At 39.0% G+C, this 18,135-nt stretch overlaps 1 protein-coding gene across 1 annotated transcript in view; it reads left to right on the top strand.

Moving 5' to 3' along the window:
- KBTBD11 (kelch repeat and BTB domain containing 11) overlaps nt 1–18,135 on the top strand; it is a 33,083-nt gene that overhangs the window by 654 nt on the left and 14,294 nt on the right. The window contains exon 2 of the mRNA XM_027840225.1: nt 674–889. The gene's annotated coding sequence lies outside the window, so the exon portion shown is untranslated. The remainder of the gene's footprint in view (nt 1–673; nt 890–18,135) is intronic.

The raw sequence follows: 18,135 nt of genomic DNA, 5'->3' as shown, positions 1-18,135 counted from the left end.
AGAGAGAGAGAGAGAGAGAGAGAGAGAGAGAGAGAGAGAGAGAGAGAAAGTAAGCTACAAAGGACAGCAGGCATAGAATATCAATATCAATCTTCTTTTTTCTTTCTGTCTTGGAATGGATAAACTAATCCCACATGCCCAAGGGTACGGGAGCAAACAAGTTGCTCCCGCCACCCACAGAGCCTACAGTCCAAGGAGTGGACACTGGCTCCAACCCACCTCCAGCCACGTCAAAGTCCCTAAGGGATCTTGTCTCCTTGCGCGGGGCGTGGGGGTGGGGGGAGCTGGACGGGGTGAGGAATGCCCCATTTCTTCCATGGCCTTCTCTGTCTCCTCCTGTTGCTTTGCCAGTCTTCCCCTGCAAATAGAGGCGACTCGGGATGCCTGGGATGCATGTTAATCACCCTGCTCAGTTGAAATCTCCCCAGTGGAGAACATAGGTGGAGCTTGATAAATGTTGGTAGCATTGTAGCTCTTCTATCCACGGCCCCAGCCATCTTATTTCTCATTCTCTCTCTCTCTCTCTCTCCCTCCCTTCCTCCCCCTCCTTCCTTCTCTCCGTCCGTCCCTCCCTCCCTCCCTCCCTCCCTCCCTCCCCATCCTTGCCCTTTTCAGAGGCAGTTCCTCTTTGAAGCCCTCTGTCTAGCATCTCCCTCTCTCTGTTCCTTTTTAGCAAGAGCTAAAACCCGGAGAAGCGGAGTCTGCACAGTGCAACTCTTATGTGCGCTGGGCATGCTCAGAAGAAGGGGGTTGGTTTGGGTCCGAAGTCGGAGGCAGGCTTCTTCAGCGACGTGCTAGAGCAGGAGTGCCCGCGAAGCCTTGCAGTGCGTTAGAGAAGATCCCACTTTACCCAAGTAGGCGTGGCCCACGTTCCTCCAGAGACTGAGAGGTGAGTACAATCTCTTGGCAGTAGCCCCCCAACCCCCAGCCACATACAAGCAGCCTCTCCCACTGACAAGCAAGAGCAACCCACAGGTCCAGACAACTCTGTGTGTGTGTGTGTGTGTGTGTGTGTGTGTGTATGCGCGTGTGAATGTGTAAACATACTTTATTGCTCTTAGGTACAGAAACTAGTCGGAGCATCAATTGCCTTATTTTGTCAGCGTCCCAGGTCCAGTTCTTCCCGTAATTGTGGGGCGAAGTGGGGATGATGGTCATTTAGAATCCCAATGTTGCTTCAACAGCTTAATGCTGAACATGCTTTCTGGACCACTATCCAATGTAAAAATGCTTTACGGATGGGAACTAGAACACATATGTGCTTCTGCATACCCAATTTGGAGATTTTATTTATATATTAATAAAAATTTAATCCTTTAACAACAACAAAACTGAGCGGTGGAGGATTGCACCTTGAATTTGGCCTCCAGGAAATAAATCATTTGCCAGAGGTCCTTCCAGAGACTTGGATCGGTGTCAGTTTTAATCATGCTTTTCTCTTCCATCAGTTTCAATTAATCCACCTTGCTGACTGCCCAGCCTGTTCAGGGAGCCCAGAACACTACTGAGCATGCTCCTGAGCATCTGACTGCCCTGATGGCTTTTTCTCTTACACACACATACAAATGCACACAGAACTCAGCTATGCACTGCATTCAGCTCCCCACTCTGTGTTTACTTTGCCACTCCCTTGCTATAAACCTGATGGCTTAGGTCTTGTGATCAAATCTATAGATATACCATCATACATTGTTTATTTTCTTTAAATCTTTGCCCAGCTGACTAAGCAAAGTGTGGCAGTAAATCACATAACCATGGCATTAAGAATCCTGGATCAGTTGTATTGTTTCACTCCCAGGGTGGCTGACATCATAGTAGGGAATGATTAAAAGGCAACTCAAAATAGGAACACTGAAACAAAGACTTTGAAACACCTAGGCTGCCTCAAACTATCAATTTACAGACACCTACAGTAGTGTGTGTTGAAATTCAGGCTCCCAGGGAACATTTTGAAAACACTTCTTTTACTGGGCTGCCCAGTCCCCAACCCAATGTCTACTATAATAAACACTCCTTCCAGTCCTATAATGCTATGATTCTATCTACCTTTATGGAAGCCTTCTGCTTTCATTAGGCCCTGAAACAGCTACCTGGACAGACTGTTTGACCATGAATATATATTTTCAAGAGATATTTTAAAAGACTCCATCTGTGTCTCAGATTCCTGCAAAACCAGACACCCTATCTTGCCTCATTTTTGCCTCCTGCTGCTTTCTTCCTTTGAATGTTTTCCAAAAGGACAAAGGAACAGACCAGTGCAATATTTTCACTGAACCCATTAAGGCTTATTAACGACAAATTTTAAAGTTCCTACCCATCCTTCCTACATCAAAACGTAAGACGAATGAAGAGTTCACCCAGTTCTATGTTTGTTCTCACCCACCCCCCATCCCTACCCTGCTTCACTTCCCATTAAACAGCAGTTATTCACTCTCTAATTAGGAAATCTTAATGAACATCAATGAAGCCCTTCAGCCCTTTATCCAAAGCTAATAATGTTCTATTATTAGAACTTCCCTACCCTCTCTCCCCCTTAACACCCCCCCACATCCTGATATAGAAACAAGGATCTTGCTTTGTGATCAGATCTATTCCCCGTGCTATCTTTTGTCCTTGCAAATACAATTCTCAAACTGACTCTCTTACTATCTCTCTCTTTCTAGATATAGTGAGTCATATATATGCATATGTATATATTCACATATACACAAATACACACACATGCATACATACATATATACACACATACATATATATGTGTATGTATATGTATATGTATATATACATTATATATATATAATATTATAGGTATCTATGTATAACTAAATAAGGTTTTTAATGAGAAAAAACCCACAGAGCTTTTATACATGTTTCAGTCATTGGATGACCATACTTGGCATAATGAAAGGAATCACAATTAAAGAGAACAATTGCAGCATTTAAGGCAATTTTGGGTTTAGGAAGGAAAAGAAAAACAGTCCATGCGGTAGATCTACAGTAAGACTCATAAATGGGACCTTATATTCTGCCAAAGAAAATTCTTCAATATCATAACTTTGTTGTAATAACACCATGTCAATTAGATGAATCCCAAGAATAGGTCTGTAATATTGATTTCACCTTTCTTTTTCTGAAAGCTAGTTAGATAGAGTATTTAAATAAGAAGATGTCTTCCTTAGCACACTACCCTTTCCATACCATAGCTGATTCCAGTTCCAGGGGCCCAGAGAGTGAGAGTAGCTTTAGACCAGGTTGGTAGGAAGGTTTTATTAATGTAGTAATAAAACCTCCACCTCATTCTTTCATTCAACAAACATTTATTAAGCAACTACTATGTGCAGAGCACTATACTAGGATGAGTTTAGTTAAGATGTCCCTGTCCTCAGGGAACTTCTGGTCTCCTCAAAAGTTTCTGCTCTTGGGGCAGCTAGGTGGCGCAGTGGATAGAGCACAGGCCCTGGATTCAGGAGGACCTGAGTTCAAATCCAGCCTCAGAAACATAACAATTACTAGCTATGTGACCCTGGGCAAGTCACTTAATCCCATTGCCTAGCCAAAAAAAAAAAAAAAAAGTTTCTGGTCTTACTTCATCTACTTTAGATTGTTTTGATAGGTTTGTACTGCTCTGCTATTACTTCAAATCACATAGAGAAGTGAACTGGTCTTAGTCTCAGACCTGACTTCAAGTCCTAGCTACGAGCCCATTGCTAAGCCATCTAATATTTCTTAGCCTCAATTTCCTTATCAATTAATTGGGGATATAATGCTTGTTCAATTGATTTAAGGGCTAATTCTGAGGAAATGTGCTGTAGTTGAAGGAACACTGGGTTTGGTGTCAAAGGATCTATGTTCAAATCCTGGCTGTACTATCTGTGTGACCTTGGAAAAATCAATTGACCTCTGTTGGCTTCTATAAAATGAATGGTTGGACTATATGATTTCTAAGATTTAAAGCAGCTCTAGATCTATAACCTAAATATTAAAATGGCATATAAATTTGAACCATTTTTGTTTTCTAAAACAAAAAAAGACATACACAGATATTTCTTTTATAAAAACCTAGTTAAACATACTTTACTACTCTGTTTCCTCATTTGTGAAATGAGGATATTAGGCTAGATGATCTCTAAGGTCCTTTGTCTATGGTCATATGATTCATAAAATTAGGACTGTCCTATAAAATCTGGGATGTAGAGTCACCATTCCCAGAGCTGCCAAAGTTGTTAATTGTTAGTATTGTATTGGTGAGAATAAACAAAAGTATCTCTAGGCAAGCTCAGAGAATACAGCCCAGCATTCACAGACTGTCTTAACTGGCAAGAACCTTCAGAAGTCATCTTGTCCAATCTATATCTGATGAGGAACCCCCTTTATGACATTTCACTTCATTATACCCTCCCTTTACCCCCCCCAAAAAAAACCTCACCCTAGACCACAGATGATATGAGATCCTGCCTAGCTTAGGTCCATCAGGATTTATACTTTCTTGTTTTTCTAAGTGCCTACAGCACACATTGCTCAGTAATAACAATAGCAGCACAGTTAATCTGGAATTAATTAGACAGCTGCAATATCACTAAGGCTTTCACAGCTAATGGGAAAAATCACTGGGGTGGAATGTTGCCCTTACTTACCCTTATAGGTAGAGTGCTATTTGTCATGGTAGAGATTATTGGTCAATCACATCTTCTCATAGTGATTTATGGGATAAGATTATTTATCTCTTTTTGGATGTTAGTCATTAGCTGCCCTCTCGGACTCAATGGTGGTTTCCTTTGCTGATGTCTTCATGAGCAGTTCACCTAAAGAAGCATTCTGAATTGATTTTCACATTCCAGCCAAATGATGATGATGCTGCACAAACATTTTTGAGATTGTTAACAATGTAAAGCAATTTGTGAGATTAAACGAACAAACAAAACATAAATTTTGTACTTTGACGTTAGCCCAGCTCCATGCATAAAATTAAATAAGATGGTCCACTGGAAATCAAAGTCCCAGTTGTTTATTCCTCTTTGGCATTTTGGTTGAAATAATAAAACTGCAGCAACAAAGAATTTGTTTATTTAAATTAAAGGTCTCTCTTTTTAAATGAGTAAAATGTAAATGGAATAAGGAAGTATAGACCACATCAGTACACAAATAACATACTTTATTATAATTAACCATGTACATATGTATATATTTACCTTTCATTTACCCTTCTTTGGGGGAAAACTTATTTTTATTGAACTTTAGGAATTTAAGAAGTAGCACATATATTCATTTTATAGAGCTAGAAATCAAAGAATCATAGAATTGAAGGGGAAATGAATGGCTTTAAATAAAAAGCTCACCCCATTCAAACCTCTTTCAATTAATCAATTAATCAACAAGCATTTATTAAGTACTTACCATCTGTTGGGCACTGAATTAAGTTGAGGATACAAACAAAAAACAAAAACAGTTCCTGCCCTTAAGGAGGTTATTTCCAATAGGGAATAAATAAGGGATTTTCAGCCTAGCAGTACCTCATATTTCCTACAGAAGTATTTAGGCTCATAGGTTTGGAGCTGGAAGAAACCTTAGAAACTATCTACTCCAACCTTGTTATTTTATAAATGAGGAAACTGAGGCACAGAGAGTTGGAGTGACTTGCCCAAGGTCACATGGGGATGTGGGATTCAAACTTTCTTCCTGTTCTTCCTTCCTTCCTTTTTTCTTCCTTCATGTCTTTTTTTTCTTTCTTTCTTTCTCTTTCTTTCTTTCTTTCTTTCTTTCTTTCTTTCTTTCTTTCTTTCTTTTTCCTTCCTTCTGGTTTTGCCACTAACTTTTTATATGACGTTGGACAAATTATCCACTCTTTCTTCCTCTGCTTCATGTTTCTCATCTACAAAAAAAATGAGGAAAACTTACCTGGTCAACTTACCTGAAGTAATGTGATAGATATAAAATCAGATCATGTTTTCAAAAGTTACCCTTAAAGATAAAAATACAAGGTGTTTTAAGTCTACCTTTAAATTATGATTATCATACTCAGGTAGGTACAGGGATAAGCATATTTCTCATTTATTTGATAACTACATACATATTACCATCCACCTTCAATAACATCATTCTTTGTATTTATTCCTTGAGTTGGTGCTGTATAGTAGGTTAGGAAGTGAGCCTCAAAGTCAGGAAGACTTGGATTGAAGTCCAACCTCTGACCCAAGATATGAATATAGCACATCCTGACTCCATTACAGGAGTGAGGAACCTGTGGCCTCAAGGGCACATGTGGCCCCCTAGTCTTCAAGTGAGGCCCTTCAGTCAATGGGCCACACTCGAGGACCTAGAGGCCACATGTGCCCTTGAGGCCACAGGTTTCTCACCCCTAGCAGCTCCACGAGAGGTGTCAAACTTGAGGCCAGTAGCAGATGGGCCTGTAAAACTCCAGAATGAGACCCAAACCAGATTAAAATGTAATTGGGAAATGTTCAACAAAATAAATAAAAATACAATATGGGTAATATTAATTTGTGATTTTCTAAGTCAATGTGAGACCCTAGGAGTTGTTTTCTATCTACCATTGCTCCTGCAACACGTATAATGCTGAGAAATAGCCATTTGAAACATTTTAATCTACTGGATGACTTCCTGAAATTTTCATTCTATGTTAGAAACACAAGGTACCATAGAGTACTCTTTTGGACACCTTAAACCGACACACCCCAGCTTGATTTCAGCCTAGCCTAGTGCTACAGTTGTGTGGATCTGCTGGAATTGTGTAATATGTTCTTGATGTGAAATGAAAGACAACTAGGCAATTCTTACTTCTGGGAAAATAAGCTACAGGCCAAAAGTGTTTAGTCTTTGTCTTTCTGTCCCCCATGGCCTAGCAGAGTCCCTGGCACATAGTAGGCACTTAACACTTGGTTTATTGAGTTGCAAGTGGGTTTTGCAGCAAGGAGAATCGAATTTGTACCAGATGCCAAAGGAATAATAATTTTTATTTCAAAAGAAGTTTCCATTATATTCTCAAAGAACATTGTGGGTTGTAGATCGATATTGAAATATTTTCTTTGTGACTCTGAAATCCCAAACTGAGAATGCTGTGGTAGTCTGTTGCCCAGGAAGAACATTTCTGCTTCTCAGAAACAGGGAATCTCCTTGTGTAATACTGAACATGATTTAGGCATCTTCTACAACTGGGAGATGCAGCACCTCGTCAGTGGTAGAGTGCAGCTATACTTTAGGCTTGTCTCCTTAGCTCATAGATGTAGAGCTAGAAAGGATGTTAGATGTTAGCCTGATACCACACATTATAGATGAGGAACTGAAACCCAGAGAGGTTAAGTAACTTACCAAAGGTCACACAGGTAGTGTCAGAGGCAAGATTTGAACTCAGGTCTCCTGATTCCAGGGCCAGTTCTCTTTCCATTATATTGTGCTGCCTTTCAGCTGTGTTGCCAAATTCCAGTTTACATGTATAATTTCTGATGTCAGTAGTGGGGTGGGAAATAAAACACAAAACAAGATCATTAGGCTGAAAGGGGCCTGAGTTTGAATTAAGGGATCTACACCAACTCCTGTTTTTGATGTTTCTCCTTACCCTTTTGTAGTGTGACATCCCCTTTGCCCAAAGGCTGCCCTTGGACTGTCCAGGGATCATCAAATGTTATTCCTGGGCCTGTCCTTCCTGGGCACTGTGGAACAAACCCAGCCTTAGCCCCTTTGTTTAGGTTCTTGCTAAATAGTGCATTCATTGTATACAGTCATGGCTTAATCAATGTTTGTCTGATGATGTTATTTATCTTCTCAGCGACCTGCAGTGGTTCCCTATTGCCTCTAGGATAAACTACACACTCCTGGCATTAAGATATCCACAATCTGGCTCCAACAACCCTTTCTATTCACACATCACAATATTTGGGAATGAAAGACCAACAACAACATTTCACTTTACGTACTTTACTTTGCAGTCAAACTGAACCACTAGCTATTCCCTGGTCTCAGGCTGGCATTTTTAGCTCCTGTTCACTCATGCAGGCTCTCCCAAATGCCAGCAATGTATTCCCTTCTTCCCATCTTCACCTGTCAAAATCCTTTTCTTACTTTAAGACCCAGTTCAGACACTCCTCTTTCATGAAGTCTTCCTTTGTCCATCTAGAGGAAAGCGTTTTCACTCTTTTCACATTGTTTTAGAACACTTTTTATGAATTACCAGTATATCAATAAGCATTGTGTACTCCAGGTGTTTGCCAGGTACTGGACTAGTCATCAAAAATAGGGGAAAAAAAAGCTCTGTTCTCAAGGAGATTAATAACAATGTCCATTTATATAGCTCTTTCAAGTTTACCAAGTCCTTTTTGTTTCACAGCTATCCTGTGAAGCATTGTTAGTGCAAATATTATTATGCCCATTAGTGTAGGAGAGATTCCTCCTACTCCAATTAATGCAACCAAAAACATGTTGAGGGCAGATACCTGTGATTGTTTTAATGTGTAAGAAAGATATGTTACACCCTACGATCTTTGGGTTGTATATCCTTTTGATTGGGTAAAGAAGAGAATAGCTGATTAGCTAACTAAACAAGCTAATTACATCCCAGAGCTTTAACTACTAGAGAATTTCAGCAGTTCAATCCGTTCAGCAATGGACAGTCCAGCAGTAGACAGACACTATCTTCCCTCCTCTCCCCACCCATGATTGTGTTATTGGGGAGATTGATACCAGTAGGACACAGAACTTTTTTCCCCCCTGTGGTTTTAGATACTTTCTTGCTTCCTTTTGAAGCCCTTCTATCCATATTTAAATACAAAGATAAAGTCACATCTAATCCAATCAGTTGCACAAGCAACTGCCCCAAGACCCAGTGCGGTTATATTGGAAATAGCACATGGGTGAGCTTCCAGAGAGAAGACCTGGGTTGAAATCCCTGCTCCTTCATTTACTTATTCTGTGTTCTCAGGAAAATAACATTAACGTCTCTGAACCTTAGTTTTCTTCTTTGTAAAAGGAAAGGTTTGTGATTTCATTGAAGTAGAGAAATTCCCATGAGAAAACTACCCCTATCAAAAAACAAAACAAAACACAAAAGGGGTCCTTTACACCTGCAGTTCTTTTGTATATTATAGTCTCAGAGATGTGCTCAGAGTAACATAGCTTTGTTGTTTGTCGTTCAGTCATTTTAGTCATGTCCAACTCTTCGTTAACCCACTTGAAGTTTTCTTGGCAAAGATACTGTAATGTTGTATCATTTCTTTCTCCAGCTCATTTTACAGATGAGGAATTGAGGCAAACAAGTTTAAGTGACTTGCCCAGGATCACATAGATAGTAAATTTCTGAGGCTACATCTGAGTGCAGAGGAGTCTTGTTGACTTCAAGCTTGGCACTTTATCCACTGCGCCACCTAGCGGCCTCAGAGTAACATAGCTAGTACATGTCAAAGATATTTACAAGTTTTGGTGCTAAGGCCGACTCTGGCTATTATACCATGATGCTTCTTTTGAAAGCCTTCGACATCCAGTATCCCTAAGTATGTTCCCATACAAGTATAATCAAGACTGATCTAGAATCAGAGATCATTAGCAAGTTTGGGATAGCTATAGTCAGGCCAGGACCAAGAGGAGGGATTTATACCAGACAACCTCTAGATCTCTTCTAATGCTAAAAATCTGAGATCCTGTAAAGTTCTTGTATTAAAGTGGTAGTTAGCCATTTAAAAAGATATCATAGTATTTCTCAACTTAAAAAATAAATAGAGATGAAGAACATAAGTTTCCATATCTTCTTGGAGAAATAAAAAAAAAGTCTATAATTTATCTGTGGATCATTCTGTGATTTCTGACTCATTCTGCCGTAAATGAACATTTTTTTTCTTTTGATGTTTTCTTTTCTCTCAAAAAGGAACACGTGGAGTAAAAAAAATGAACTTCTGCTTTATAAGCAACAGGATACAAAAATGAAAGTAGGGCAGGATGTATTGGAAAATGCTACCCACGACATTATTGATTCCTCACTCTCTCATCCCTGGCCACAGAAGTGAAAATTCCACTGCTGTGAATTCAGATGACGAGGGAGTAAGTTTGAATTAATTTTCTGCAGGGTCTTTTTTTTCTTACCAAAATTTTACTCCATTGGATTAGCATGGTGAAAGATAACCCTGGGCTCACAGAGGATATGTTAGGAGATCCTGAACTTCGAGAGGTCCTATTTGCTGTTGTTCAGTCATTTCAGTTGTGTCCAACTCTTTGTGACCCCATTTGTGGGTTGTTGTTTTTGACAAAGATATTGGAGTGGTCTATCATTTCCTCCTTCAACTCATTTTACAGATGAGAAAACTGAGGCAAACAGGGTTACATGACTTGCCTAGGGTCACACAGATAGTAAGTATCTGAGGCCAGATTTGAACTCAGGAAAATGAGTCTTCCTGACTCCAGGCCCAGAACTCTATTCATTGTGCCACCTAGCTAGAAAGACTTCTAGTATAGGCCTGGTGATTGATTTCTGTTATCTGAGAACCAACCTCACTAAACTTGGAAAGCCACAGGATTATGAATTATTTGTTCAAAGCAATTCTCAAGGACCATCTACAAAGGTAAGCATAGGTTTTGACTTGCCATGCAGAGAGAGCATCCATGTTGTTGATGAAGTCATGAATCCTTAATGTGTTTCATAAAGAAGGTTATCAGGTCCTTGTGTTCCACATACATATTGCCAGTGTTATTTCATTGTAACCAATGTTGATTAAGTATCTTCTAAGTGCTTGGAACTTGCCTGTGTGGAAACAGGAGAAAAGAAGACCTGCTTTCCACCCTCTAGTAACTTAAAATCTAATTTAGGAGGCAATGCTAACTGGTATTCTTGAAATTATTTCAAGTCCTTAAGCAGTGAATGATTATAAATTCCCAAATGGCTCTAGATATATCTTGGTAGGTATAATGCCAAGTAACATCCTCATATCTTCATAAAAACTAAAGAACTTTCACGAACCCTGTGATGCTATTCAAATGTGCTGCACACAGAATGTTTATTTACTTAATTATACTGAATCATACTGTGTGCTTCATTGGTGCTCTCAAATTTTTAATCTGTAAAATGGGAGTAATAGTTACAGTGCCAATTTATACTCTTTACAAATCTTAAAAGTGCTTCATAAATGTCAACTATTATTTAACAAAATGGGGTCTTCACACCTTAGAGAAGTATGTTTTGTGAGACCTCCTAAACCCAAGTTCACTTTAGTCTCTGCCATCAGACTTAGATTTGTAGAAATAAATGTAATGGAAATCCATATTTAAATGGTATTAGTTTACAAATACAATTTACTCAGATGCCCGAGCTATCTTATTTTAATACTCCTAAGTACCTATGATTTAATCTATTTAATTATTCTCTCCACCAATCCAGATTATGGTCCTTCTGTTGGTTAGGAGACATCTTCATGAGTTACTGGGAATTTAAAAAAAATCAGTACACATGATGGGCAAGCCTTTTAATGAATCTTTCTGATCTTAGCAGGGCTTTTTTTTTTCACTGTTGAGAACAACAGCCAGGCATTAGATTCATACTTAAAGTTTTTCCAGTTTAGCAGGATTTGTCCAAGCTCACATAGGTACTGACATGGCCTTTAAGAACCCAGAGTCACCTCCATGCCACAGTGAGGTACTAGAGGATCATATCTTGGGAGGAAACTTAGACTTCATCTTGTCCGACTCCCTCATTTTAAAAATGAGGAAATGAAGACCCAGATAGGTTCCAGGTCACAAAGGTATTAAGCAGTAGTTACCTTTGGAAGCTCAGCTTATTACAGGAGCTACTGATTGGTTAGGTTGACTCATGGTGACTCTCCTCTTAACATTTGTGGGGACCTAGAGTAGAAAAATGGAGTTGGATGAAAACACTATAAGAGGAAGCCATTTGTATGGAGGTGGGAAAGAGGAGCATGGGAGACTGGTGAGAGTAATGGGGTGGGGGGGGAAGGGAACAAGCATTTATTAAACACTTACTATGTGCCAGGCACTGTGATAATTGCTTTACAAATAATACTTCATTTGCCTTTTCCACTCTCTAGTGACTAGTCTTTTAGATGAGCATTTAGGGTTTCCCAACCTGGAAGGTGTCAATTTATTGCAAAGGGCCCACAAAACAACATGCACAGCAAGCATTAGCATATTCATTCAATCATTCATCCACCCATTCATACTTTTATTCAGCATTTTATTTTATTTATTTTTTTTTTAGGCAATTGGGGTTAAGTGACTTGCCCAGGGTCACACAGCTAGTAAGTGTCAAGTGTTTGGTCTGAGGCCGGATTTGAACTCAGGTCCTCCTGACTTCAGGGCCGGGGCTCTATCCACTGCGCCACCCAGCTGCCTCTCATTCAGCATTTTAAAAAACCCTACTATGTTCCAGCCTAGGTACATTAGGAGAAAAAGACAGTAATTAAACAGTCTACAATCTGTGGGCAGCTAAATGGTGCAGTGAATACAGTTCAGGCCTGGAGTCAGGAGGACTCATCTTCCTGAGTTCAAATCCCACCTCAGTCTCTTACTTACTAGCTATGTGACCCTGGGCAAGTTGTTTAACCCCGTTTACCTCAGTTTCCTTCTCTGTAAAATAACCTGGAGATGGAAATAGCAAACCATTCCTGTATTTTTGCCAAAAAAAACCCAAATGGGGTCAGGAAGAGTTGGACACGACTAAAAATGACTAAACAACAACTCTGCAGGTGAGGGTGGAATTTGGAGGCTGGGTCAACATGTATATGCTTAAATCAATACAAAATATATACAAATTTAAAAGGTAGTTGCTGAGGAGACATTTATTTAGCACCCAAAAATGCAGTGTGACTCAGAATAAAATAAGCAGACATACTTTTTTGTAGATTAAATAATATGCCTCATAATATTATGTATTGCCATTTTTTCAAATGCATATACATGCTATTGTAATAAAAAAAAACGATTCATTTCCAAATACCACTGATTCCATAGTAGCTTTTTACCACCAAGTATTTTTCTTAATGAATAGATACTATTAATATACTTATCATTTTGTCACATGCTTGAATTATTTTAATGGTAAAAAGGAGGACTTGTGCTCAAAAATGTTGAGGAACCACTAGTGTACAAAGAAAATGTGGCATTAGATATAACCAAAAAAGGGAGAGGATTGAGACTTCTACTTCATGCCTTCATATTTCATATTTAAGGGAAGATATGTTTATAATAACAGATATATGAGCCATGAAAGCAATTCACTTATTATGTTGCCTTTTTAACCCTTGTATTGTCTTATTAACTTTTTTAATTCTTTTGAGATTTGCCACTGACAGACATGCAAGAAATAAAACAACAGGTGATAGACTCAGAAATTAGCACAGAAATTATGTTGTAGGTAGAGGTAATAAAAGTCAGCTGGTAACTTGTCATTAACAACTCCGTGTCCATAACTCCATCACAAGTTCTCCTGGTAGTGCAGTGGAACAAACCCTAGGTTAGGATTCAGAGACCTGGGTCTCTGCACCAACTTACTATGTGACCTTGAACAAGTAACTTTACCTCTTGTGGCCTCAGCTGCCCAGATGTATAAAAAGAGGGGCTTGAACTAACCTTCCTTCAAATTTCAGCAATCTAAGAATCCTTTCTCAGTGTTACCTATGATATGACAGACTGTAAAATGATCAATTTTTTATTTGCAGAAATATGTTACTTTTCCCTGTAATTTTCATTTTCCATTTTTTCCCTTCCTTTTTCTTCTCCCTCCCTTAAAAATCTACTCCATGAAGCCATGTAAACAGTGCAGTTACTTAGGCTGAATGTGGAGTTGAAATGAAACAAATGGCAGTGATTTTGGCTTGATCTAAAGTAACAGTTATTGTTATGGAATTTTTGAGCCTGTTATAGGAAGCACAAATGAAATAATATCCTCTTATTGAGGACTACACTGAAATGTTTGAGGATGCAGGTGTATAAACAAGGCAGGAAACATGGATTTCAAGCTGCGGATGGAATAAGAATGTATAGAGAAAACAAAACAGGTAGAGGAAAGGATTTTATGGCTCTTACTCAAGTTTTATAAACAACTAGGAATAAAAACAAGCCCACCGAAACATCTGGTACTCACTTAAAAGTCAGTGTAATGGGTAGGAAAAGAAACTGGGTTTCTTTGATATCAAAGGACCTTGGTTCTAGTCCTGGCTCTGCTCCTTATTTATTATGGGTTGGGTAAGACACTTTCCATCTCTAAGTTTCAGTTTCTTTATCTGTAAAATCAGGGGGTTGTAAGAAATTAAGCATGGAATAGTAAAATATATGTGGATTTGGAAAAGCACAAGACCTGGATTCAAATCCCAGTTCTTCCACCTACTATTTCTGTGACTTTGCTAAAGTAACTTAATTTCTGTAGGTTTTTTTCCCCATCTGGAAAATGAGGAAGTTGGGCCAGATGACTTCTGAGGTACTTTTTAGCTCTGGATTTGTCATTATGCTATCACTTATGAAAAAAAGAATAAAATAAATGAGTCTCTTTAACCTGGAGTGAAGAGGAAGCCAAAGGGGATCTTCCAATGCTAGATTCTGATACTAAGCCAATCTGGTATAGTGAAAAGAGCATCGGACTAGCCATCAGTCATCAAGTACCTATTCTAGGCTAAGCACTGTGCTGGCTAGGTACTAGAGCTACAAAGACAAACATGAAACAATCCCTGCCCTCAAAGGGCTTACCTTCTATAGGGGAGACACAATATATAAAAATAAAGTGATTTTGTGGAATAGTCATTAGCATTTGATAGGCTCAGGACAGCCTAATATAAGAGGTAAAGCTTGAGCTGTGCTCTGAAAGAAAATGGAAATCTAAGAGGTAGAGGTAGGGAGGTAATGCTTTTCAGCTTGTGTAAAGTGGAGGAGTTGGGAAGGGGAATGTCATACATGAGAAACAGTAAGAAGACCAGTTTGGCTGGACCATAGAATGTATGAAGGGGAAATATGTATAATAAAACAGGAAAGGTAGTTTAGAGCCAAGTTGTAAAAGGCTTTAAATGCCAGATGAATTTGTATTTGATTCCAAAGGGAATAGTTTGTTGACCATGTTCCTGTGCTTTAGGAAAATGACTTTGACAGCTTGTTGGACAATAGATTGGTAAGAGGAGACATTTGAGGCAGAAAGAACCAGGAAACCTGGTTTTAGATCTAGGTTCTAAATTTACTTTCCCCACCAACTATCCCTGCAACATTGGCCAAACCACCTCATATCAATGTGCTTTATTTTCCACATCTATAAAATGAGGTAGGTGGTTGGACTAAATCTTCAGAAATAGGATTCTAATTCTCTTATTCTTATAAGTGAAAGAGAAATTTTGTTTACAGGCATCAAACAGGCATTTTTTTTTGTATTTCTGTTTACCTGGAATTACATAGAAAACACACACACACACACACACACATAAAAGGTTTGGAATCAAGAGTCATAAGTTTTGTTCCCTGTCCTTGACCTTGACTATCTTAACAACTAAAGTTAACTTAATAACTTAATCTCTATGTGGCTCAGTTTTCTTAGGTGCAAAATGGGGATAATAGTACAGAAATATGAGGATTAAATGGGACCGTATATGTGAACATACTTTGAAAAATTAAGTTATATGAATATTATCATATTAATATAATTGAGATTGTCCTGGTAAAAAGTATATTTCCGTATTAGAGATGATTTCATTTTCCTCCACAAGACAGAACATTATCTTAGGACAGAAAGCTTGATGACATTTTCTACTGGAGCCACCAAATTTTCATATGAAATATAGGGCTTTTCCTCACATTGTTTTCCCAGTTCTCCCGTTTTTTTTTTCCCTTTCCTCAATTTCATACTAGGAAAAAGGTATTAATGGTGGAAAGAGTAGCGGAACTTGGATAAAATGAGACAGGAATAGAATGTGTGATGTAACTTTGAAGGTTAAGGGATACTGAGGATAAGCTCTAGGACCAGGACTAACTATCAGTCTATATTAGAACTAAGCAGTGGTATTTAGCATGGAGATGAGAATACTTAGGGGGTGTGTGATAGTTATCAGGAAACATATGAAGAGCTGTCATGTTAAAGAGGGGTTGAGATTGTTCTGTTTGATCACAGAGGTCAGGAGTAGGAGCAAAATGTAAAAATTGGAGATTTAGACTTTAGGTCGAAAAACTTGGTGAAAAAAATCTTGTTAATAATTAGAGATATCCAAAATCTGTAGCTCCAGAGGTAGTGAGTTCCCCATTCCTGGAACTTTGGAATCAGAGGCTAGATCAACACTTGTCAGATATGTTGTAGGGGCACATTTTGGAGTGGATCAGGCATGTTGAACATGCTACCCATGGGCAGCTTTGCCATGGCAACATTCCTAGATCAGAACCATTTTTGATTGTGGTCTGAACCAGATTAAAATGTAACTAGGAAATAGTTAGGAAAAATAAATAAAAATGCAGTAGAACACATATGGTATTAATATGTGGTTTTCTAAGTCAAAATATGACCTGCAAATATCCTTATGTACGGTTTAGTGGTCTCGTTTCTATTTTAACACCATTGATCTAGATCACCTTGGAAGTAACTTCCAACTCTGAGATTTTGTGGTTCTTTGTGTAATGGGATATTGTGTCCTATTTGTATTTCAGCAAAGCTAGAGGTTGAAAGCTGACAAAAGACAGAGACACTGAAATAGAAAGGGAAGGACTTTCAGATATAATCAACACCTTAGAAAGGGTCTGAAATCTTGAAGAGCTAAATTGTGTATGAAGAGGTATGCAGGTAATGAACTTAGCCTGGTACACAGATTACATCTATCCCCAATCAGTTATCTATATAAGACTCAATAGAGTCTGGAAAGTGTAAATTGGCTTCTCATAAGTAAAGGCAGAATTCAAAACTGAGGGAGTCCACCTTTGTAACGAGAAGGAATATTTAACAATAAGGGGTAGACCTCTCCAACCTCCTGCCTGGGGGCAAAAATCCTTGGAGATTCTGAGGCAGTAAATGAGAAGAGACTTTTTTTTGCCAGTTCTAGGTCAAAGGCTGTTGTCCTTTCTGAAAAATGAACTGTAACACTACACCTTAAGAGAATATTTTAACAGTCAGCCAAGTGAAAGGTTGAAGGTGGTGAATCCTATAGCTACTCATAGAACAGCAAAAAGTAGAGAGTCCAGCATATGGACCCATCCATTAGAGATGCCACACCTTGTCAAGAGCCCAGAAGCTGAGTAACCTGCCTGGAAGCATTAACCCACCCTGGCTTGGTCTGGCAATGGCAGACTGATGGCAAAGGGATCCGTCCAGCCTATCCCAGAAGCAGGTGCACCCAGCAGCTGAGCACCCTATCCTAGCAGCTGCTACTCCCAGTAAAGAGCCAAATTAGAAGGTGAGCAGACTGCTCCATCTACCTTAGCCTAGCATCAGATTGAGCTATCCAGCTGGGACACTTTGCCCTTTGAGAAACCAGCCTAGCTGAACAGCAACTCATCTATCACTAATACTACGCCCAAGGACTTTTTGGACAAAAAAGGTCCTGCAGTTCCTAAACTGTGAGTTGCCTTAGCTATGCATGTTCCTTAAATGTGTGCCTTACTATCATCATACTTTTAAGTTCATGCCCATTCTTGCTTCTATGGACTCTGTGTGATTTGAGGGAGAGTGTACCTTTGTTTTTTTGAGACATGTTTTGTAACTATGGTTCTTGCTATATCATTTGAGTAAATGTATTTTATGATAGCTGAATCTTTTAGATTATTGTTAAGGTAAAGTACTCCAGTGGGGGCCTTATGAGCTACATGTTAGGAGGATAGCCATCCGCAGGGTTACCCTAAAAGTAGCAGCAGCTATCCCTCTGGGGACCTAGCTTTGGGGCCCAACCCAGGGTTATGGTAGGGCAAAAGGAGCATTACATCTGTAAGTCATTTGAAGACACAAAAAGTTTTCTTCTGGTCATAATACTGGTAATGGTGTATGTATTTTTAAGAGATTAATCTCTTTCTTAATCAGATGGCTTCCTTTGGAATGCTTCTGTTAAATAATTCTTTTCTCTAAGGAATTCTGGATAAACTTACTTTCCTTCCATGTAAGTAAAGCCACTAGATTCAGCCTACTATTTTAATTCCAGATGACCCCCATACAAGCATATGGATTACACTCTGACA

This window comes from Vombatus ursinus, unplaced genomic scaffold, assembly GCF_900497805.2.
Source record: "Vombatus ursinus unplaced genomic scaffold, bare-nosed wombat genome assembly UNPS02014841.1, whole genome shotgun sequence".
NCBI lineage: Eukaryota > Metazoa > Chordata > Mammalia > Diprotodontia > Vombatidae > Vombatus > Vombatus ursinus.
This window is presented reverse-complemented; position numbering and strand designations above follow the sequence as displayed.